This window comes from Streptopelia decaocto (assembly GCF_964273445.1).
Source record: "Streptopelia decaocto genome assembly, chromosome: 14".
Taxonomy (NCBI): Eukaryota; Metazoa; Chordata; class Aves; order Columbiformes; family Columbidae; genus Streptopelia; species Streptopelia decaocto.
Genome location: NC_138669.1, coordinates 12993335 through 13017702, shown reverse-complemented (window position 1 = coordinate 13017702; position 24368 = coordinate 12993335). Strand labels below are relative to the sequence as shown.

The 24368-nt window shown below is 42.4% G+C and overlaps 1 protein-coding gene across 4 annotated transcripts in view; it reads right to left on the bottom strand.

The window, feature by feature from the left end:
- The window catches only part of LOC309446106 (uncharacterized protein), a 164179-nt gene extending 145110 nt beyond the window's left edge, over nt 1–19069 (bottom strand). For all 4 annotated transcript variants that reach the window (XM_082065528.1, XM_082065529.1, XM_082065526.1 and 1 more), the window contains exons 1-2: nt 19058–19069; nt 16383–16444 (exon numbers count right to left, since the gene is read on the bottom strand). The gene's annotated coding sequence lies outside the window, so the exon portion shown is untranslated. The remainder of the gene's footprint in view (nt 1–16382; nt 16445–19057) is intronic.
- Nucleotides 19070–24368: the final 5299 nt, after the last annotated feature.

Sequence of the window (24368 nt, the reverse complement as noted above, 5' to 3'; positions counted from 1 at the left end):
TGCACAGTTTGTTTGAGCACATAAGTGTATGAGGTTCATCCGATGCTAAGAAATGAATGTTACACTGACTGACCAAGGAGGAAAGAATTCTGATCTGGGTGACAGGAGGTGAAACAAGGATGCAGGGACACAATCCAGGGCAGAGAAACTAAATTGCTTCTGGTGCTGTGCTCCTTGGACTTGAACTGGGTCCTTGCAGAACATGGAGTCACTGGGACCACTCACTTCACTGCACTGATGTAGAATTCCAGAGTCCCAGGAAGACTCTCTAGAACGATCTCTAATCCTCATGTGAAGGGGTCTAAAGATAAGATTCTGACAAAAGGCACTTATAGAATAACATATCAAACAGAACAGAAGTTCTGTCTCCTTTACGTTAAGGCCCCTTTACGTAATTTCATTTCTGTAGACGCTTGCCTTGGAATAGTATAAATTAATTTCTCTTCACGCTGCCTTGCCACATGAAAGGAAATCTTCCTGGACAATGTTACTGTAGGTAATTCAGGCCTCTCTGAAATGGGTGCTAAATGAAGTTTTCTATCTCCCCTTCCACAGTTTTCTCTACCGCTGATGAGCTCACCTGTCACTCTACTTAAGGTTCAGCTGCTTGTAAGTTGCAACACAGAATTTTCACCGAGCAGCCACCAATGAAGAGTAACGTACCACACTCAGCCTTTCGAAAATGTCACAACTTCCATGGGGATTTTGCTACTTTTATAAGAGATACAATTGAAAAACAGAAATAAAGATGTATATTCACACTTGTAAACACTTTGGCAAACTGAAAGTGAGCAGCACAAGGATAAGTAATGATATTATTATCCTTTGCAAGTACAAATTATGAGACAATGTAGAGTTAACAAAGAAATCTCAATCAACTGTCTCTCTTAAGACATGTTGCAAAAACTTGCATTTCTTCTTCTCCCAGCTCTGCAGTCTCTGAAGGACACCATAATTTATTGTCTCAAGCTGTATTTGGTATTTAGTGCCTGCAAAAGCTTGTGAAAAAAAGGATCTGTTTGTTACACGAAAATGAAAACACGTTGTGGTTTCACCTCAATTTCTTTCCTTCTCCCCCACTTCTAAAGAGAGGAGACAATTTTAAGAAGCAGGAAATGTAAACAAATAAGATACACAAAATTATACAAACACAAATACAAACGAAAACAACTCCTAAGTTAGGAAAAAACTGGAACTTGTGCCTGGGGTAAAGTATGTAAAAAGTGGTGATTTGTTCAAGGGTAGAATTTTGGCATTTTTCTTTAACTTCAAGTAAATAAATAAGACAAAAGGCTTTTCATTTGAGTGTTCTGCAGTGCCTGGGGCTATGTACATTGGACACTGTTTGCAACTGTTTTCATTTAGGGATGAGTGAAGTGGTTCAATTAAAACATGAGCAGTGCTGAACCTTTCCTGTGAGTAAACCAGAGTATTTCTGGGGAGGTTCAAGGAAGTCCAGTTAATTGTCATTATTTACCTCTTTGTACTTATGTGTTGTGACACTGTCTGGATTCAAAAGTGCCACCATACAATCCAGTCCTATTATATTGTGCTTAAGTCTGCCGAGCAAAACAGTTTGAATTGGTTGGGCTAGCAGCATGGAAATGGGGGAACTAACCCAAATAAAATGTGAAGTTCTGAGGTCCAAAGTTCCCACAGCCACTACTGTGCCCTTTAGTTCTGTGGGGAAAAAAAGGTGCTGTTGCAATTTCTAAGGAAAAGAGCACTGGGGCATTCAAGTCTCCAGCTAGGTCTACACTACAGACCTCCAGGGGCAAACACCATGTAGGTGAGAGGTGTGGTGTGGGGAGGTACGCACGATGGGCTAGAAGCAGCTCATAATGTAGGAGCAAATCAGTATAACAGCACTTCAGCAGCAGGACTTGTTTTTCTCTGGAAGGACAGTTACTTTATATTATGTTTCACTGCACTGCTCCAGTACAAGGTACCAGCGCTGGACCAACGATGCCAGAAGCACCTTTGGCTCTGTGCCTGACGAGAATTTCTGCCCCAATAAAGGTTTGTTCTTGGAGGCACAAGTAAGTGTCATCTCAGCGCTGTGCAGCCAGGTACCGCAGCCAGGTACAGCCAGTGGAACATCCTCCTCTGTTCTGTAATCCAGCTGTGACAGGATCATAGAATGTCCTGAGCTGGAAGTGATCCACGCGGATCATCGAGTCCAGCTCCTGTCCCTGCAATGACACCCCCACAGGTCACCCCGTGTGTCTGAGGACGTTGTCCAGTCTCTTCTTGAACACTGTCAGGTTGGGGCCGTGACACCTCCCTGGGGAGCCTGTTCAGTGTCCAGCACCTCTGGGTGAAGAACCTTTTCCTCATGTCCCACTGACCCTCCTGGCTCATCTTCTGCCGTTCCCTGGGCTCTGTCACTGTCCCAGAGCAGAGCTCACCCTGCCCCTCCTGCTCCTGCTGAGGAACCTGCAGCCCATGAGCTCTGCCCTCAGTCTGCTCTGCTCCAGCTGAGCAAACCCAGGGGCTCCAGCCGCTCCTCACACAGCTTCACTGCAAACCCTTCACTAACTTGGTGTTCCTCCTCTGGACACTCTCCAGCAGCTTTATCTCCTTTCCTCCCGTGTCCCCAGCCCTGCACACAGTGAATGCTCCAGGTGAGGCCGCCCCAGCGCAGAGCAGAGCGGGACAATCCCCCCTGCCCGGCTGGCCGTGCTGTGCTGGGTGCACCAGGACGCGGGGCCCTCCTGGCTCCAGGGACACTGGTGGCTCATGTACACGAGCCAGCTGACTGAACATTATATGGAGATTCCTGGTTTTGAAGGAGACAACTACAATGTGAATTGAAAAATCCATTCATTCATTGACTGCTTCCCAGCAGCATTCCTTGGCCTGGGGCCAGATACCATTTGACGTCACAGCTCTAACCAGAACATAATGTGCTGGCACTGGGACAACAGTTTTACTATGGAAAAAAACAGCGACAAGTAGAAACTTATCACAGGAGCCGGGGACAATGACTTAAGAGAAGGAGATTGAGGGCAAATCAATAAATTAAAGGAACTATAACAGGCCTAATATTTTCCTTTTGTTTTTCTTCACAGCACCTTTTTAAGTTAATACTCAAAAGTACTCATCTTACTAACCCAAATAGCACACACAGCAAAAAAAAATGTCCTTAAAAGCGTATTACTTCCCACCCTACTTTTTGTAGTAGTTGCTGAAGTATTACAAAAGGTCCAATCTTTCATGTTTTTTACTTTAAATTGTTTGAAACAAAATAATCTGAAGGTTTTTTGGCCTGCAACAGCTAGCTTTGTATTAAAAAAAATCTCAGTTCTGTTAATTTCAGTTAAATATTAAACAGGTTTTTAAGCAGAGACTGAAAAAGTTCGCAGCATTAATACGCAAAATCCAGAAATCGGTTTAAGGACACAAAACCAATCTTTCCAGTCTCTTCACGGGCACAGCTGAAGTGCTGGGGAAAAAAATGAAGGCCAACAACTTTCCAAAATACTGCTAAGCAGGGAAAAAATAAAAAATATAATAAAATATAGACAATACAAGGAAATCTTTGCACAGCAACAAATAAATTGGTGTTGCTGACATGAATTTCGAATGCCAGACAGACAACCCCAGCTGTATGTTTTGCACTCATTGCTGACCATGTTTTGTTTCCCTCACAACATTTCATTCCATACGTTACAAGGACACCTTCCCATCACTCCACACCATTAATTCATTTAACAAAATTTTGTTTTGTTCATTTCTTACCAGATACTTTGTACCTGCAGACCTACTTCCTACGCGTTTCTAAATTAAGTAACTGATTTAAATTTTGTCTTCAGAGAGTTTTTTGTGTAGAATATCTGTGCAGCTCAAAAGCAGGTATCTGATTTATCAAATTCACTGCTGGACAAGAGAACATCTAGAAACCAGGACCAAAACATGTTAAGCATGTCTGATGTAGACTGCTATTCATTTACAATTTGTTTTATAAATGTGCACGGTGAATATTTTAGAAACCCACTGAAGTATTCTTACAAGCTCTACCGTTCTTCAGAATGTTGATATTTCAAATGACATTGCTTTCAGTCCCAAACTTTGATACTTGAACTCAGCATCCAGGTACTCAATTACTGCACATGGCATCCAGTGCCCAGGTTTTGGAAGCCAAGCCTACAATTTATGTCCAGCACACTAAATCAGATTTTGGCTCAACCCAGTGCCCTGTACCTGGAGAACTTAGAGGACAACGAGAATACAGAATCGCAGAATCCCAGCATGTCAGGGATTGGAAGGGCCCTGGAAAGCTCATCCAGTGCAATCCCCCCATGGAGCAGGAACACCCAGATGAGGTTACACAGGAAGGTGTCCAGGCGGGTTGGAATGTCTGCACAGAAGGAGACTCCACAACCCCCCTGGGCAGCCTGGGCCAGGCTCTGCCACCCTCACCAGGAAGAAGTTTCTTCTCATATTTAAGTGGAACCTCCTGTGTTCCAGTTTGCGCCCACTGCCCCTTGTCCTGTCACTGGTTGTCACCGAGAAGAGCCTGGCTCCATCCTCCTGACACTCCCCCTTTCCATATTGATCCCCATGAATGAGTCCCCCCTCAGTGTCCTCTTGTCCAGCTCCAGAGCCCCAGCTCCCTCAGCCTTTCCTCACACGGGAGATGCTCCACTCCCTGCAGCATCTTGGTGGCTGCGCTGGACTCTCTCCAGCAGTTCCCTGTCCTGCTGGAACTGAGGGGCCACAACTGGACACAATATTCCAGGTGTGGTCTCTCCAGGGCAGAGCAGAGGGGCAGGAGAACCTCTCTGACCTACTGACCACCCCCTTCTAATCCACCCCAGGTACCATTGGCTTCCTGGCCACAAGGGCCCAGTGCTGGCTCATGGTCACCCTGCTGTCCCCAGGACCCCCAGGTCCCTTTCCCCTACGCTGCTCTCTAATAGGTCATTCCCCAACTTACACTGGAACCTGGGGTTGTTCCTGCCCAGATTCAAGACTCTACACTTGCCCTTGTTCTATTTCATTAAATTTCTCCCTGCCCAGCTCTCCATCCTGTCCAGGTCTCTGATGGCAGCACAGCTTCCAGTGTCAGCCACTCCTCCCAGCTTGGTGTCAGCAGCAAACTTGCTGACAGTCACTCTATTCCCTCGTCCAAATCATTGATGAATATATTGAATAATACAGGCCCCAGTACTGACCCTTGAGACACTCAGTGCAGGCTTGTACAATTTTTTAGAAACTTGAGTGCTGATTCTGAAAATCATTCTGAAATTCTAAAAAGCACCTTCGCATAAAAGAAATCGGTGTTCCAGAATCTTCCACAGAATTACACAGAACGGATCATTAGCTGAGCAGTGCCAAAGACTAAGCTCATAATGTGGAACCAAGGCCTTAATGAGAATTTTAACAGCACCAAAGTCTTAACCCCTCAATTCTTTTGAGGGTTCCAGTCACTGACACCCAAAGTTGTGTCATTCCAGCCACTGACTTCTGGAAGTCTATAGGAGAAATTTCCTGAACTATTTATAAATTGTATGGTAGTCTAACATGGAATTAATTTTGGAAAACAGAAGTTTTATTTGGCAGTTATCTAAAATGTCATCCTCAAGAAAATCTGATAATGATGTCCATCACCTCCCTGTTTGTTGGAGTTCTTGGGCTCTTCACAGAAAACGCTGTGTTTCAATTACATTGGTATTTGAGGCTGCTCAGCAAACAGCACCAGGCAGCTCTCTGGATTTCAGTGCCTTTTCAAGGGCTATATTCCTGTTCAGTTCAAAACAGGAAGGACATCTTGAGAAATGAGCTATGGTACATCCTTCAGCAGTTTGACGCTAAACTAGAATCATGCACGGTACATTGCACATACATTCCAGAAGCCAATTTCACCAATTTCTTTTTGCCTCGGTCATGACCAGACTCACACCATTAGTAAGCGGAGTGTTCAAATCCCTGTTCAGCTGGATATACCCAGTCTTTAGAGACATGAAGTGGAAAAAGTTCACAAACATCGAGTTTTGTTGAAATCTGGAACTACTTAGGCTGTAATTAGACAAATATGGACAACAGCATACCCACTCTGCATGGAAAAAACATCCTGCCCCAAGTACAGATATCTGTTCCATGGAGAGCTTCAACTGGGGTGCCAGTGTCTCATAAATCTCATATACATTACTTTCCTCATTACCTCTGTAACCTGCCAATTAGCAATAGCAATAGAGGCATATTTAACTATGCCAACTGATAAAATTCTCAGTGATAAAATTCAGTACTGCTAAAATACCATCCTGTCCGGTCACGGGACATTCTCTGTGATGTGAGCTATAAGCTACACCTAGCCGCATCTAGAAATGTATCCATTAGAGAGAATTTTTGTCAAGTCATACTAGCACTGAGAATTTTATTCTGGTTTCAGAAACGTTAGTCTGAGTTCAAAGCCCACAAACCCCGCTGGGCGCCGTTTGTGCGCCCGGGTGTGGGCAGGTGTTGGTGTGATGTATTTCCAGCACTTCACTCCTCCACTCACTCAGCTGTTCACTATCACCATGCTCAGCCCCTTCGCTCTTCTCCCCCTACTCACCACAGCGCTGATCACATTGCCCGACGTGGAAAAACAAAGTATTTCCTGCCAATTTTACATTATTTCATCAAGACAAAATTAAAGGTAGTTGTGAAACACCAATTTCCTAATGTCATAACATCTAAATCATAATTGTAACATTCTTTTTCCGTCCCCTTCTTAAGTTCTGATTGGCTGCTCTTAGTCTGAGCACTAAAAATCTTTTTAAAGTAGCCACAGATTAATCTCTTAATTTGTAATTGATACTCTGCTAGCTTCACATCTTATTAAGCCACTTGTATTTGAGCAGTTTCGTTACTGAGCATTTACCATCATTTGGGCAGTGGCACTGTACTTTGCCCATGCCTGGCCTTACATTGGTATGAGCTGCCTCACAGAAGTGAAAAAATAAGATCATTCACAAAACTTGTTAAATTCAACATTTTTCACAATCCTATGGACTCCTAAGCTCTAGTGCAAAATCCTGGCCTCACCTCAGCTGGATTCTGCCTGAGAACAGTCTGGATTTTCTCTAATCCCTAAAAAATTGCTCTACAGAAAAAACAATTGGTTGGATGCAGCTTGTGAAATTGTTAATTTGACAAGTTCTATGATACTTGGAATAATTTATTCCATGGATTTTCTCTTCTTCATGATTTACTTGGGATCAATGGCTTATGAGCAGAATGTGCAAACCTAAACACAAACAACCCAAATCATCTTATTGTCCAAACACACATTTTTTGGTTTTGGGTGTACACAGCCCCACCTATTGCAACCAAGGATATAGTGCCAGAATTTCAAGTCATTAGGTGGGTCACGCATCCCATGGCATTGCTCATCTGGGTAACAGATGTAGGACAAACACGGGACGCACATATCGCAAAGAAGGATGAGTGAGACCGAGATGCATGGTAAGATTATGCAAAGGCTAAAAGCCATTCTATTTAAACTACTATTTAAACTATTTCTGGGGGGACAGAAAAAAAATATCTGAGAACGATCCTGAAGTACCAACATTTAGCTGCGTTCCACACTGGAACAAAGAGGAGAACAGGAGCACACAACCCGTGTACAAGCAGCCAAATCTCCAACAGCCATTTCTTTAAGGCACTTCTCTGAGACACAGGAGACCAAAGATAAAGTGCCTGTTGCGAGCGGCAGCGCCAACCACCGGACTTCTTCATTTGCCACAATGGAAGAGTCTCTCGCGTTCTCTGACTACATTTTTCGTTCTGGATCTCAGGAGTTTTTTGTAACAACATGCCCACGAGGGTTTTTCTCTTCTAACAAAACAGCATTTTTAGACAGAGAACAGACAAAGAATGTTTGGCTAAAAGGTTCTCAACCAGTACTCAGTCATTCCTCTTACAAGCTTAGCTATGTATTTCCATTTCAGATAAGGAAAAACCAACCTTGAACCACGGACTTTTGTGATTCACTGAAATATTGCATGGTGGGATGTATTTCATAGATCTGCACGTTTCTTTGCTCAAAAATAGTCCAATTTTCTGTGGAGACACTGCTTTTTCCAGCACTTAGAACTACACTCTGGCAGCAGAGATTTTTCACCTCATAAAACAAGATGTTCTAATATTCGAAAATGCTTTGCTGTAGCAAAAATGAAGTCCCTTGTTCCATCTTAAAAGCTCCTTGTGAAAAAACCCCACCACACCCAACAACCCCGTGCTAATATGGCTCTGAAACCAACTGTAAAATAGTTTCTCTAAAACTTTATTTTTAAAATGAACATTTATCTGATTTTGCTGACTCTGAAGAGCATGCACAGTCATACAAAGACCTTTCAAAAGGAATTTTGTTTGTTTCTCTTTTAGAGTTCTTGGCAGTTTTATCAGAACAAATGAATTACTGCTTTAAGGAAATCGTTGCCAAAGTCTCCCAACCTCTCATAAAAACCCAGTTTCATTTTCATCAAAATCAGCAGCTAACTGCCACAAATGGGAGCACATTATGGGGGCAAAGAATCAGTAATTTTGAATTGATTATCAAGAAGAGAGGTGGAAATTCATGCTATTGACTTGTGCACGATAAACTGGATAGCTAAATGGGAGGCTGGCTCTCCTTGCTTAATCCACTGTCGACACAGAGGGGCAGTATCCTTGGAACACAATTCAGTGCATCGAGCTCTATATCGCCAGCTTTCTCCATTTACTGTACATGTAATTAAAAGCTGAGTATGTATTTGGAATGGAATATGTGCCTGTAATTAGGGAATAAGAATGCTGTTCAATTCCATCACATAAAAGCACAGACTGATTAAAAAAAAACCAAAACCAAAAAGAATATTTATAAACAATAATGTGAACAAAAGCCTTCATAGAGAGTTTATACTGAATATCTGTATCTTAGAAACAATTTATCATTGTATTGAGAAATTATCATGGCCTGTTTCGTGAGTTGTTCTTGGTATTTGTCAATTTTATGTTGGAAGAAATAAATATGTTTGCATGATTTTATATGTACATCCACACACATATATAACCGAACTGACAGCCAAACCTTCACCCAATTCAAACCTGTATCAGTGAAGTTCTCTTAATTTATCAAAACATAGTTTATAGATAATAAAACTTCTGCACTACATCATTTGATTTTCAACTTGTCAATAAACTAATTCTTTGCACAACTGGACACGGGTGCTATGTCAATCAAATGCTCATGATCCACAAGTGACAAAGCAGGTTTTCAGTGTGATTTGGGTCAGTAAGTGGCCAGCGAACACCCAACAGTGGCATTTGGTTCTTCCCGTGGGCAGTTTGTTTGCTGAATGCCATCCCCATGAGCCTATACTTTTGTAGCGAAGCACACATTCGGTGCACCTAATGAAGCATTGTTTCCTTCTTCACTCTTTCATTCTCTTCCTTTGGGAAAACAGACTTTTTCTTGCTGTTATTCTTTAATAGCCCAATTCTTATTACATACTTAAATGAGGAGTAGCACTATTGGAGTTGATTCGGTTACACAAGTGTAAACAGCCAGTTAGAAAAGGGAACAATTAATCCCTTTTTTTTTCTATCCTGTCAGATGTGAACCCATATTCTTGCAAATCACAACATTGCAGCTTTTAGTATGGAATATGCAACAAGAAAAACAAGCAAATACTGCAATGCAGCTTAAGATATTGAAGTCTTTAAAGAAGATCTAACATGACCAAGCACCACCCGCACGTGATTTATTGATTATCACTCAGCACAAGACAGGCCTCAGTGGCAGCTGTTTCTATATTAAGCGTTAGAAGGACACCCCTGTGATATCTATTACAGAGGTGAGAGTTTGCATCCCTGTCCCCATTACGAAAAGGATCAACATTGGTTTTCCCAGCAATCTCCCTATGCATAAAGCTTGGGATAAAGAATTGGAACTGATCCAGCACGCATCTTCCAAAACATACTGTACTATATACAAAGCCCACAAAACGTAAAGCACACACTCATAGCTCTGCAACGAAATCAGAGATTTCTAAATGGCAGGTAGGAAAAATGTTGTCTGTAGACACAAATCAAAGACTTTAAAATTATCATAGTTTTGGTTAATCCTTGAATTTCTAATGTGCATTTCAAATTTCAAAGGGATAATAACGTGTGCTCCTGCAGAGTTCCTGTATCAGTTATTAAAGTCCTGCAAACAATGCAACTAAAATAAACTTCAGAGCTGCACGCAAGCACTACTCCCTCCCTATGTTCAAGTAACCATAAGCAGTTCAGAAGTGCATGTGGACTCCCACCCTGCATTGTCTTTTATCAGCTCCATAAAGGCTCCTGCCATTTAATTTCCTATTAAAGTTCTGCTCCAGTCTACAAGCATGCAATCAAGGCAACTAAAAATGTAATACTAGGCCATACCTTTAACCTCCACAGTGATTCAATCCAACACATTTTACTACAGAATTGTCACAGGTTAAATAATGACTTCATGGTCAGTGACGACAGCTCAGCACCCGGACAAGAACCGATGAGACGCGGTGATCCCCGACTGCGCAGCGTAACGCCACTGGACTTGGTGCCTTCGCAGCACCTGCACTGAGAAGCGATGCTACAAAGAGCTGCAATAAAGATTCATTATCAAACACTTAGGAATTTGAGGTTTGTTGGATAAGAAATATTTACAAGAAGTGTTTACAGTGGTTCAGATTTTTAGTTGCCTTTAGTTGCCTTGATTGCATGCCAGATTTTTGGCTCACGTATTTCTGGGTTTTAGTGAACTAGTGTTCACCATCAGTAAAAGATCAGACTCGGAGGAATCTGATGATAGTTTTAACTGCCTGATCCTTTGGGTGGAGGAGAACAGATTAATCTTTTCATCTTGTTTCTTATTTATTGAATACTATGTTTAGCTGTGATGTTTAACAGCACAGTATCTTAATATGTAATAGAGAAACACGTCAGATGAGGAAAAAACGGGTATGTATTCCATATTACATTTGAAATAGACAAATTGATTTTCTGAATTTTGACTGATTTTGCAAACCTGTTAGGCGTATTCTTAAATTCAAGTATATATCATACAGCCAAATACTTTGCTGAATCTTATCTTGCATATGAAATTGAAATTAGTAGCGAAAGAAAAGCTTTCAGAAGGAAGCAAAACTAGAAACTCCAAGTCTTTGCCATGTATTTCATACTTGACCTCTTCATATTTAAATTTTCACTAAACAAGCCAGAAAGGAGCAGCTAAATCTAAATCACAAGTACTCATATTTCTTCTGATTTTGTTATTTAATTTCAGATTTTAAAATTAAAGCTATCTTCAGTACATCAACATTTTCCTGTCTCCTGATTAAGCTACCAGGGTGCTAAACACAAATCACCGGGTACATAGATTTTGATCAATATTACTGCACTATGCATCCAGGTAACAAGAATTCTTTCCAAGACATCTAGCCCAGACAATATGGTAATGTTTTATGAATTGTTTTGCAATTTAGTTCCCAGCTGGATTCAGACTTTCAGTACACCACACATGATCTGCAAAGACATTCCATTAATATATAGTTATCCTGCTTTTTTCAAAAGCATTTATAATACTTGGGAGTCTGAATCTTTAACTTCCAAACAAATTTCTGGTATGTTCACATCACATAAAGGGTACATACACTTCTAAGACTACACACTTGTGACAGAGCAGTAGCACCGCAACCAGGCACGGGATTGCATCACATCTCTGCCGTGATTCAGCACCCAGCACGGGGCAGGGAGGCAGAGCTGACCAGAGCTTCGCTGCACTCAAGTTGTGCTGTTTAGAGCTGCCCAATAACACATCAGCAGAAGTGTGCTGCACCACGGCCCTGCGTCAGGATGGCACCTCCACCCTTCATATCAGCACCTGCTACACACTTGTCTTTTAAACTTCTTAGTTAATAGCTTTTGAAGATTTTATCCCAAGCTAGAGATGCTTACAGCTTACTGCATACAGTGGTGATAATTACACATGCCATTTGAGAACCTTTCCTACATTTGTGCCTGTTAAAAATCTTTAAAAGTATCCTAGTAAGATAGTCATTTGAGAAAGAAGTGCAACAACAAGCAATGTAGAATATATACTTGCAGATTAAATATGCCTGTCTATATTTTTGAAAGTTTTACCTCTGCTGTAATGCGAAGTTAAAAGAAGCCATCTTAATACAAGATCATTCAGCCCAATCTGATATAAACTATCCTGTTGGGAGCAGATACTCCATGGATAAAGGTGGTTTGCAGTTCTTTTTAAGAACCTTAGGTACATATTAGTTTTGGTGGTCATGCAGACCTGCTCTCAGAGAGGTTACTGTGACCCATTCATATTGATCTACACGCAGATAGGAGTGAAATGTTGACATTTTCTAAGTGCTTTTATGTTTTCGCAGACAATATTTTTCATAGGAACCAGAAAAAATTGATTTGGTTAAATTTCCTTCTATTTTATCAGTTACAAAAGAGAGATTAATGACTGCTGGAAGAGCTTTCTTTATAAGTAAGGAGAATTTGTGATTTAATCCTTTAGCAAGAGCACCCAGAAATGAATTATATGTGGTACACTCACAGCCTGATGCCACAGACAAAGTAACTGATTTTTAACGAATCTAAATGTGAATTTAAGTTCAAAATGCATGTAAGACCGTTCCTTCCAACTACCCAAGCAGCTGCACAACTATGCTCACGTTCCACGTCTGCTGCAGGTCCTTACTAATGTCCATACGTGCACATGGCAGATAATACAGTAACATTCACCTTCCTAATGTGTTTGCAAACCAGTCTTGTGGACATTTTACATATGGCATTTGGATGCTAAAAAATCGCATATGAAAATAATTTTGGAATATCACTTACAGTTATTGGTATAAAAAATACATAATCCTTCAAGATATACAGGCTAATCCTTCCACTCATTTTAGCATTGGAAAAAACCTCATTTGAAGATGTCTTCTGCAAGAACAGACCTACAAACAGAACTAGAAATAAAGACATAGGTTTGTCACTAGGAGAAAATAGCAAATAATGAAGCTACTTAAGCACTGGAACAGAATGTCTGAGAATATCAGAGAATCTTCATCCATTTAGGTCTATTCAGGTTCATCTGAATGCTTCCACTCCCTGCTCCAACACTCTTTGTGCCTTTGGTATCCTTCTCCCCAGCTGATTTCTCAGTGGTGCTCACACTGATGGTGAGAAAGAGATACCCCTATAGATGCTGTAAGGTACTAAGCTGAGAATGGAAGATGTGTCTGGAAGAAGGTAATGAGAGGCAAAAGAGTGGAAATTCATTGATTATTCCTTGCTTTATCTTGAACTCCTTGATACATCCTGCACTCTGTTCCCAACAACTCTGGCCATACATCATCCTCCCTTCCACTTCCAATATATTCTGCAGAGCTCAGCTTGAGAATCTCATAGACAAACATGTAGCAGAAACATCCCTGTAGGTGATCTCTAATTTTACCTCTCAAGATCTGTTCCAACAAAGCTTTAATACTATTCCCCTTTCACGGAATATAAAGCCAAATTGTGGTCAGTTTGTAGAGAATACATTGGAAAAATCACAAGCCGCAAGTTTTGCCCCAACCCTGGTTTTCATAGGATACATGAAGAGGCTGAACATGGGCAACACATTGTCATAATTCTGCAATAAAAATGCCAAATGTATTATTGACACTCCTAAATAAGAACAGAAGCAGACCTGTTTGCTGCTAGACAGATCACAGGCAGAATACATAGCAATGTTTTGATTTCGTAACAAAGCTTCAACTTCTCTCTCGTATATACTTGAAATAAAATTCAAATACCAGATTAGAATTCTTTCTTGAATCCCTGCTCAATCCACTTAAAACTTGTTCAAGGAAATGCGTCTCTCTATGCTACCCTATACAATTCACACAACAGGAAAGAAGTAGTAAAGCAGCAACTTGCACCTTACCCTTTTTTCTTAATCACAGAGCGGATTACACGTAACAAAAGGGACACGGCTGCATCACAACAGATGATGCCAACCAATGGATACTCTGCACAAGTATTACAGAGTTGGGAAGAATTGCATCTCAAGGCACAAGCACTCTTGGAGCTTCCTTTGGAACAACGGTGGTGACTGGTCACTAAACGACAAGCTATTTCAAAGCATTAGCCCTTGTAGTTTTTATAAGTCATTATATTCAATAAATAAGGTGTTAATAGACTGAAAGAGAATTTTACAGACACATTACTACCATTTCCATTTCAATGCAGGGTTAAGTTAGCTTGATGGCTGGGTTGAGAATACCTGATTCAAGTGGGAAGGGCAGAGCGGATAACTAACCTCTGCACAGCCGGACAGATGTGGGTGGAAGCAGAGGTACCTCTCCTCAGACAGCAAGACAGAAGGGAAGGTCACAAAATGTTCCTGAAATGCTAAGGATTTTGTTGTGTCTGGACCAACAGTGCACACTGTGAGGGTTCACAGGATTTCAGAGACTTTGGAGTACTGCACACTCCAAGCTTTCATTTCCTTTTCTTTTTTAATATTTTAAAATATTAACAGACAAAGAGCTGAAAATTCAGTTTCTGTTTTACACATTTCAGAAGGCATTTTTCAGGCTTAATAGAATCAGATAACTAGCACACAGTAATGACAAAGCTGTTCTCTAATTTATAGTATTGTTTCATCTACCTGTTGCAGTCAGATCAATACTGGCCCCTGGATATGGGCCAGCAGCTCTCCAGCACCACAATTATGTATTGTGTAATTTCATTGTCATTTGAGAAAACAGCATATATTTCCAAGAGGATTTCAGAACAGTCAATGTAGGTTAAAACACTCCCTCCCCAGTCCCACCACCCTGTCCATTCTCCACCCCAGCACCTCCTCCTGCACACGCACAACTTCTCCCTTCTGTTTATTTTGGGTTTTAAACATTCTAAGCAAAAATTGACTTTGGCTGCTCTTCCTGAACTCTAAAGTGTTTGCACAGATAAGATTCAGATAATCCGTTAGAAGAAAGTTTCATAGGTCCCTTTTCTCCTAGCAGACAGTCACCAAGGCCAACCATGCACTGAGGTTGATTTCCCCTGTAGCAGTATTTTTCTGGCTTGCCCTCTTATCGAACCAGGCCAGATTTGAAATTTTTACTATATCAGACTTGGAAAAAATATTTCTGCTGTAACATACTTGCTTATATACAGTGCTGGAGATATACAGTGCGTAAATCTACCTGCTGTCATCCCAAACGTGGTGTTAGTTTCTCAAGCAGTTTATTGAGCTCTGCTTGAACTAAGTGAAAAGGAGTCAACCTGAGCTCCTCTTCCTTTATGGGAAATTAATTAAGAGCAATAAAACTCACACACTACAGCAGAAATAAGACACACCTCCAGAAATAACTGGTCTTTAGAGGACAATATGGTTAAAATGGACATACTCTTATTTTCCTGTCACTGTTTTTTCCATTTAGAGGCTTATCTGAAACTAGAAGGCTCTCATTCCACCACTAGGTAAAAAGAATTTCAGAGCACTTTTTCCACATAAGGCATTTTCTGCCACTACAGTGATCTTACTTATGTGTGGTGTTTTGGCATATGCAAGTAGCCCCAAACAGAATAATTTCAAACATGACCTTATCTTAATTTGAAACAGAGTTTACTCTGAATCATTGAAATTGTAGATTTAGTTATGGTGTCTCAAGGTGAAGTCTTTAGTGGCAATACTGGCTTACGGTATTGATATTTGTCTGCTGTAATGTTCCTGCCCCAGCGCGTATGTCTCCTGTCGTCGTAGAACAATTGTTTGCGTAGCCATGTGGTGCACTATAGTGAAGACCTGATCTTGCTTAAAACTAACCCAGAAGAAAACCTAGGGTGTTTTGGTTTTTTTTTAGATGATGAGTTTCCAGCTCCATTTCCAAGTGCAGCTGCACAAATAGTTGGGCTGGCGCAGCCGAAGGGTGGGACGCCACAGAAACCAGCGCAGGTGGCAAAGGAGGCGAGGCTGGGATAATACTACTGCCAAACACTTTCTCGGGATGCAGCCTCAAGTCTACTCAGCAGTTCATGTCCATAATCTCTTAGCTTCAAACTAAATGTACTGGCTGCAATGAACTCAGAACCAACTGCAAAACCCTACAGGAAACTCAGGTAAATTTGCAACTGGCTTGCACTGAATGCTGTGCTGTGGTCGCAGTGATACCAATGACATAACTGTCTCAATAATAAACTAATGGTGTATCAATAACCTAAATTTAGGCTAATGCTTCCTTGCATATGTGAAAACAGCAGCCACAACTTTGCATGATCTACAGACATTCCCTTGAACACTGGTGTCTTCACACTGATGTGAAAAACATTTATGCTTGCAAGACTACAGGTTTGCAGCCTTGAACACTCACCCATTCTGTAGCCGTGGGATACACAGGTGAAGGCAATTCCAAATTCCAATATGGCATATCTGCTGTAAGGAAAAGGGATTATTTAAGCAAAGGGGTGCTGAAAACATTATCTCATTAATATAAAACATTGCATATAGCATAAAACAGTCAGTAAAAGCCCTGGAGTAAAATACCCTATAATCACAAAACATACGCACTACATTTTTTACAACAGCGGAGAGCACACAGCACCCAAGTCCTATATGACAGAATCAACTGCATTTTGACATGTTTATTTAGAAAACAAAATAACTTGGCAAGATTTCAACACAGACTTCCCCAAATCTAATGCTGCAAAACTAGCTCCATCTCTGCAAGTGTAATTTTATTTCATTAACATCACATTAGCCATAAAAAAGTCTGCCCGTTAACTATTTCCACAGTATTTATTGTTTGACCTAAAATTCTTATGAGGAGTAAAATTATGCAGAGCTGTGATTCCGATGAGCAGTAAGGACTACAGTGCCATCCAATGGTAAAATGGTTTTCAGCAGCTGTGACTTCCTCACAAATTTCTACCTCTAGCTGCTTCTGCCACCGCATGACATTAAACGCGTTCTGCAAAACCCATGAGGTCTGAAAAATATCAGCTCAAACTTCAATGTATAGATAATAGATGGATATCCCTTCTTTCCTTGCCACACATAATTCAGCAAATTATTTCGAGGCAGTAAGCAGAGTTTTTGGTATCCTGACCTGTATTTGCAACTTCCTTTATCAAATTGCTTTGAACTATGGAGAATGGAGAGAGGATATGAAACATATGTTTGAGTTTGGACAAGCACTTTCCTTTTTTATGAAGTGGAATAAGAAACAAGATACAGTCCTTTCTTTAGGATTCACAGTATCACAGTATCACAGTATGTTTGGGATTGGAAGGGACCTCAAAAGATCATCTAGTCCAATCCCCCTGCTGGAGCAGGAACACCTAGGTGAGGTCGCACAGGAACATGTCCAGGCGGGTTTTGAATGTCTCCAGAGAAGGAGACTCCACCACTTCCCTGGGCAGCCTGGGCCAGTGCTCTGTCACTCTCACTGAGAAGCAGTTTCTTCTCAAATTTAAGTGGAACCTCTTGTGTTCCAGCTTGATCCCATTACCCCTTGTCCTATCATTGTTTGCCACCGAGAAGAGCCTGGCTCCATCCCCATGGCACTCACCCTTTATATATTTATAAACATTAATAAGGTCCCCCCTTAGTCTCCTCTTCTCCAAACTAAAGAGACCCAGCTCCCTCAGCCTTTCTTCATAAGGGAGGTGCTCCACTCCCTTAATTCTTCTTTTCTTTTCAAGTTCCAGGTTCTAATGGACAATTTACTAACTAAAAACCCCAAATCAGAGTATATTGAGATGAAAAAGCAATGTGGTCCAGGTTACCCAGGTTGGAATTATTTTGAGGAGGGACTGCCTTCTCTGAAGTGCAAAAAGGGTTGTCCTGAGATCACAGAATATTTTCAGTTACCTAATCCTCCATGATTATAAGGATCTAAGTCACCAGTAATGCTTTTAATATTTTCTGTTGTTTTCCTGCAATGTTTTGCAGGTTTTGCAACCTTTAGTATTTTGTAAGGCAGATCATAAATTTCCTATAGGCTGTTAGGAAATGTTTTGCTGCCCTGAATCTGTGTGGAGAGTGCAATTTGAGGACTAAATATCTATTAAGTGGTTGCATACATTTGTAGGGCACAGGTCTCTATGATCCTAGAGGCCCTTTTCAGCCCATATTCTTAACTGGAATGTATTTTACACCTTCGGTTTTACCAGGACAAGCATCCAAAAGCATGGAGCCTGTCGAGTCCAATTCACTATTATGGTAAACAGGTATTCAACCTGGCTTCAACTTGAATTATAAACCCAGAGATTAATTTACCCTCTTCACATTGCAAGCCAGGACTGGCAATATCGTGAAAACAAACCTTCTCATAAAAATTCCAATCCAGTCATTCCTATTACCTATACTATCCCAATCATCACTAGATTGTGTGATAAGATTTTTTTTTTTAAAATCTGTACTGCTTCCTCAAGATGGAACAAGTTCAGAAATCACTGAAAAAAATCCTACAAAACAAGCCAAGCTATGCAAGGTCAAATTTCCCCACAGAATCATTTCAAAAACTGAAATATTTTACCAGTGGAAAAGCTTATCTCCACAATGAGCAATAGAAAGGAACAGTGTAAATAGCTGGATGACTCAACTCCTAATAACCTTCCATTGACACTTATTGCAAAGTTTTCAAAAATACACCAACAGTTTTAAGACCCTATTCTGAAGGAAAATAAAATAGAACTTTAATTATAACTTGATTAAATGGATCAAGGACAATCTTTTCATCCTGCTTTCATGCAGAGCCTAATTTAGAAAGGGCCAGTCTATGCATGAGACCCTACAGCATTGCTTCAACATTTTGTGCTAGAAGTTGTGTTTTTCATACCATACAAAACGATGGTCACAGTGTCCCTGTAGAAGACAGCGGCTGCCCCAGCACTTGCCCTGGAGCCGGCACACGCAGCTCTGACACGCAGCAGCGCTACATCTGCCCCTGGTTTACATGGCACATCCACCCAGTTCTAAACGTCAGCCTCATCCTCGGAGCACCAGCAGCAGTGCATCAGTGACACGGGATATTGGTGTAATTACCGTTAGACAGCCCACTGCACGGAGGAAGAGACTCGTTTCATGACATGACCAGCTCTGCTCCTCCCCAGTTGTGTACAGTAACGCTTCCAAAGGAGACACCGACTAAACAATTTCAGTATTTCCTTCACTCCATATAGTATTAACTACGGAAGAGAGTGACACCAAGCGGTTACTTCTAACGGTGCAGACATTTCTTGTTCTACAGGTAATTTTCTCTGGCAGTAGCCCCTTTACCAGAGATCATGTCGAGGCCCCGTTGAACTCCACGGTTTGAGGGGAGGTCAGCGCCCTGCGGTGAGTCAGGCGGAGGAGAGCGGCCCTGAGCGCCATGTCACCGCGCGCACACGCTGAACGTCCCCTCAGACACTCACGGTTCCAGGGCACGGCCGCCCGGTGACCCCGCAGCACAGCCGCGCGACAGCCGCGCGATGGCGCCTCCGAACCGGCACGCCAGAGTGACGTCATTTCCGCGCCCCGCGCGGTGAGCCCGTGGCGGGCGTTCATGCGGTGGTTGTGCCAGCGGCTCCTCCTCTGCGAGGGGACGCGGGAGGAACCGGCCGAGATCCTGAATCGCTTTTCTGGAGCACCGCAGATCCAAGGTGGCTCTGTCCAACCAGACCTCCTGCTAGATGTACAGACATACACCCATTAAAACCTTTTCTACTCACGTTCTCATCCCTTCAGCTGAAGGAGCTGTCAAGAAATAACCTGGATCATCTTTGCTTCTTAGCGCAGAAGATGAAAGGCTGAGGGAGCTGGGAGAAGAGGAGACTGAGGGGTGACCTCATTAATGTTTACAGATATGGAAAGGGGGAGTGTCAGGAGGATGGAGCCAGGCTCTTCTCGGTGACAACCAGTGACAGGACAAGGGGCAATGGGTGCAAACTGGAACACAGGAGGTTCCACTGAAAGAGAAGAAACTTGTTCCCGGTGAGGGTGGCAGAGCCTGGCCCAGGCTGCCCAGGGGGGTTGTGGAGTCTCCTCCTCTGCAGACATTCCAACCCGCCTGGACACCTTCCTGTGTAACCTCATCTGGGTGTTCCTGCTCCATGGGGGGATTGCGCTGGATGAGCTTTCCAGGTCCCTTCAACCCCTGACATGCTGGGATTCTGTGACCAGTGAGACAGCAGCTCAACACTAATTGTACCACTGTTCGAGTCGCACTAGCCAAGTCATTTCATTGCATCTTCTCTGATAAATTGTGAATGATTTCTGACACCAGCATCCTATTATAGCGTTCCTGTGCAGTGCGCAGCACAATATGAATCCTTTGCTAGATTACATGGTCTCCTAGGTCACCAACCTAAAACTCTGAGTCTAAAATTCTCTACCTGGACTCTCAGAAGTATATGAACTAAAATATTTAATAGTTTCCTATTTCTGCTACTTCCCATTGTAGTCTCTCATCTTGAGACTCCACTAAGCGTGCTATATTTTCTAAGTTCCGCTCGTAACTACATATCTTTTCAATAAGCTTTAAAGTTAGGTGAGCCTGAATATTAATTTGTGTATGTAACCTTAGAATTAAAATATTACAAGCTAATGTAAATTTTTACCAACAAAATCACAAGTTAGAACATACCAGGCTTGATTCTGATCTTGCATATAGTAATGTAAACCAAGAATAATTTTATCACATTAAAACTTAGGCTAACATCGGAACAAAATCAGAAGCAAACCAGTCTATTTACACTATCTGACAATGTCCAATTGCACTGAATTTTGCTCATGAACTTACAGGCACTTCAAAGTAACCAAGGTATAAGATGTGAATCATTAGAGTCTTGTGTGATGTTGGAATACTAGTGACGGGAAAATCAAGATAGAACTGAACTTTCTACAGTAACAATCCTGGATGTTTAATTACAACAAAAGAGAAAACCAGAACAAAGAATGGCTAACATGTAACACCAAAAAGACATACTAGAAGATCCAAGCCTGAGCTCTGTTTCACATAAGATTGTATTTCTGCTCAACGGAGATACAAATATGTACAGTGCAATATCATTGTGTTGAATGTGAACGACAAGCTCCCCAGCTGTACCCTGGAGATGCAGCCTGCTAGAACTGGCTTAATGTAACTAAAAAGTTGCATTCAAAAATGAAACAGTGAAGGAACAACATGTATCATATTTGCAAACACTTTAATGGAGATTTATGACACTGGCTGTTTTAAACTAGGTCATCTCAAAATGCTGAATACTGTTACGAGAATGGCAAATTAAAGACTTTAACATGATTAGAATGAATAAGTCAGTTTATGGCTTTCAAATGAATTCAGAATAATAGAGTTAGTTTCATTGTTCTGCCAGTGTACAGTTTTAAACTAAAAGCCGGGCTGTTTCACATTGCTCTGTGGGTAGCAAGAGCCTAGTGTACATTAGAGGACAAAGAAAAACTACTGCAGACCCCTACAGCTGTTACATATAAAAAGGTGGGGTGTTCTCCCCTACTCAGCAGGGGGAATTTCAGAATTCTCAACTTCAGAATGCACTTGATGGTTCCATAAAGTGGCCTATGTGCCCTTTACATTGCTTTAGCATTAGAAGGTGCCAAAGAGATGAAGCTTATTATTTGACGTAAACTAGTGTCTAACCGCATATTGTAAGGATCTCAGTTTTTTAGATTTAGATGCCATTGCATGTACTCTTGCTGAAATTGTTCATAAAAACAAAGCTAAAAGACTTCAAGAGCATATGTACCAATCAGCTGTGCTTTTCTGAAATAGGAGTCACAACATGTATCACTGCTGCAAATTGTTTACTTCTTTTGTATAGGTAGATATAGGTAAAAGCAAATATTCATAACGCAGTCTACGCCCTCCAGAATTTACAGTTATTTAATATTTCATTCAACCAGACTGACACATTTTAAAATGTCACTGGCCACACATATCGCAACTGTGATAGACAGAGTTTTATGAAGAAATGTAAGATACGCTGGCAATTTTTATAATCTTTACTGGGTTACTCTGTGAAATCTTCAGCTGAAGATCAATTTGTTCAGCGCAATATATGAGTTTTTATCATTCAAGGCAATTATTTCTGTGACAACAGTACACAGCAGAATATATGGCTGATGAATCATTGACTGAAGGACTTGTACTGATTTTATTTATTACGCCCATTCAGGTGATATAAACATAAAAGAGCGTATGCTATCTTTCTTTATAAAATGCTTCTGCACCTGCAGTAATTCAGCTGCATTTAGCTGTAGCATCACAAACTTTGGTCTCTTCTCGGTAGGATCAGGTTTATGCCTGCATGAAAAATGGCCATCCACTGGAACTGCGCTTTGGTGACATTACAAAGATTCACCTCTCAAGTATGGAATCACTGAAACAGCGCATGACTCCCCACACACATTCATAATTCATCACCCTGAAATAACAGGGAAAGGGGAAAGCAGTTGTTAAATTTGTCTTTATGTCCCCAGGTCCAGTAGGTTAAAAATTCAGCACCTGGACTCAAGATAAGGGTAGCGCCTCAGAGCAGCCAGATGGGAAAGAAGCTGCAGTCACCATCCATCGCTTTTAGCAATAAGGAAGCAGGTCTCAACAGGTGGAAATTCTTTCATTCATGGGACTAGTACTGCATCTCCCTACCTACAAAAATCAGGTCAAGAGAAAGCCCATGCAGTAACAAAGGCAAGAAATCTTTTTAATACCATCTGATAATGCCTCTACGCTACATGCAGCAGCTGACTAGAGAATAATGTTCCATTGTTTGCCTAGGTTAAGTCGCTTAGCCTGTTCCAACACTTTCCACAGCTTGCTTTTACTGTGGGTGTTACTATTAACTCTCCCCCAAAATTCTAGGCCCCTCAGCTCACATCTCTGACTAGTCCTCTCTTCTCGGAGAGCATCCATTTGCACGTCAGTAGCCTAATAAGTGAGTCCCAAACTGGGTGGCATTCTCGGGCTGAACACTGGAAGGGAGCCCCTTCCAAAAACCGCTCAGTTCAACCATTAGGAAAAGCAATAGAACAGCTTCCCCTGGCAGGAAAAGCTGAGCGGTGCGAGGGCTGCAGCTGAGCTGTGACATACTTCTGTCTTCCGTGACATGGACACACCCTTTGAGAACTCGGCCACTCTCATTGCCGTCAGCCATGCTCTGCTTATGATCAAATTCACTCATTAAAAATTTTGATCCTGCAAACCCACTCTCACAACCTTATTTTGGGCCAGTGTTGATGCTGCAGAGGTACCAGGTACACCAGGCCTGCACCAGCCCTCAGAAGCAGCAGTGTGCTCCAAAAGCCTGAGAAACAGCAGTATTCTAACAAACAGAAGCTGGCTGACAGGAGAAGTAAAATTCCTTGCTTTGCAAACAAAGTGTGCTCTAGCATTATACACGGGATAACTACGTCCATATGTTTGGAATGTCTGCTCTTGAAGCTCAGGAAGAAAGAAGCTGGCTCTCTAACATGAGATATGTACGCTAGAATTTCATTCGGCACTGCCTTATGAAGGGTGCAGTAGAATGACAAATGTTTACCTCCTGGGATAGGACTACATAGCACTTTGATAGTAATGGCCATTTCAGAATAGTAATCTAAGAGCCGAGGGCAGATGATGGAACTCCATTTGGAGCTTGTCGCATCACACATTCCTTTAAATCAAAGGGTACGGGACAACTGACAGAAACATGTTTCATTCAGCAGACTGTGTAAGAGCAAAAAATAAACTCTCCATCTTCTGTCTACAGTGAGAGAGTTACAGTTGTCTTGCCCAGCTCTGAAGTGAGCACACGTACACCCAAGCACCCGCTGCTGCCAGACTGCGTTTCCCTTACAGCCCTGGGCACTCAGATGGCTGCCTGAGAATTTTTTAAAATTCCTGACCCTCTTGCCGCAGACAAAGAGCTGGAAAACACGACTCGAGCCCTTCCTCGGGCTCAGAAACCAGACGACGCCAGCCCAGGGCCCAGAGAGCTGCTTCCCCAGCCAGATCCCGTTGCCGAGCACAGGCCGGGACTCCCCGCTGCCACCTCCGGCCTGCGGCCCGCCAGCCCCGCCGGGGCCGCCCTACCTGTCAGCGCGGCCGGGGCGGGACGGCTGCGGCGGCCGCGGCTGCAGAAGGGGAGGACGCCCCCGAGCCCGCCCCGTGTGCCGCCGCCGGCAGCTCTGCGCCGGCCTGTCGCCTCAGGGCCCGCGGGCCAGCAGCCCCCGGGGCCGGCGCTGCCTGACGCGGGCGGTGCCCCGCGGCCGCTCCACAGCGACCATCGCTGCCCGCCGGCGCCGCGCGCTGCCCGCTCCCCACCTCCCGCCGCCCCGCGGCCCCTGGGCCGCCCCGGACGTCGCGTCGCCGGGG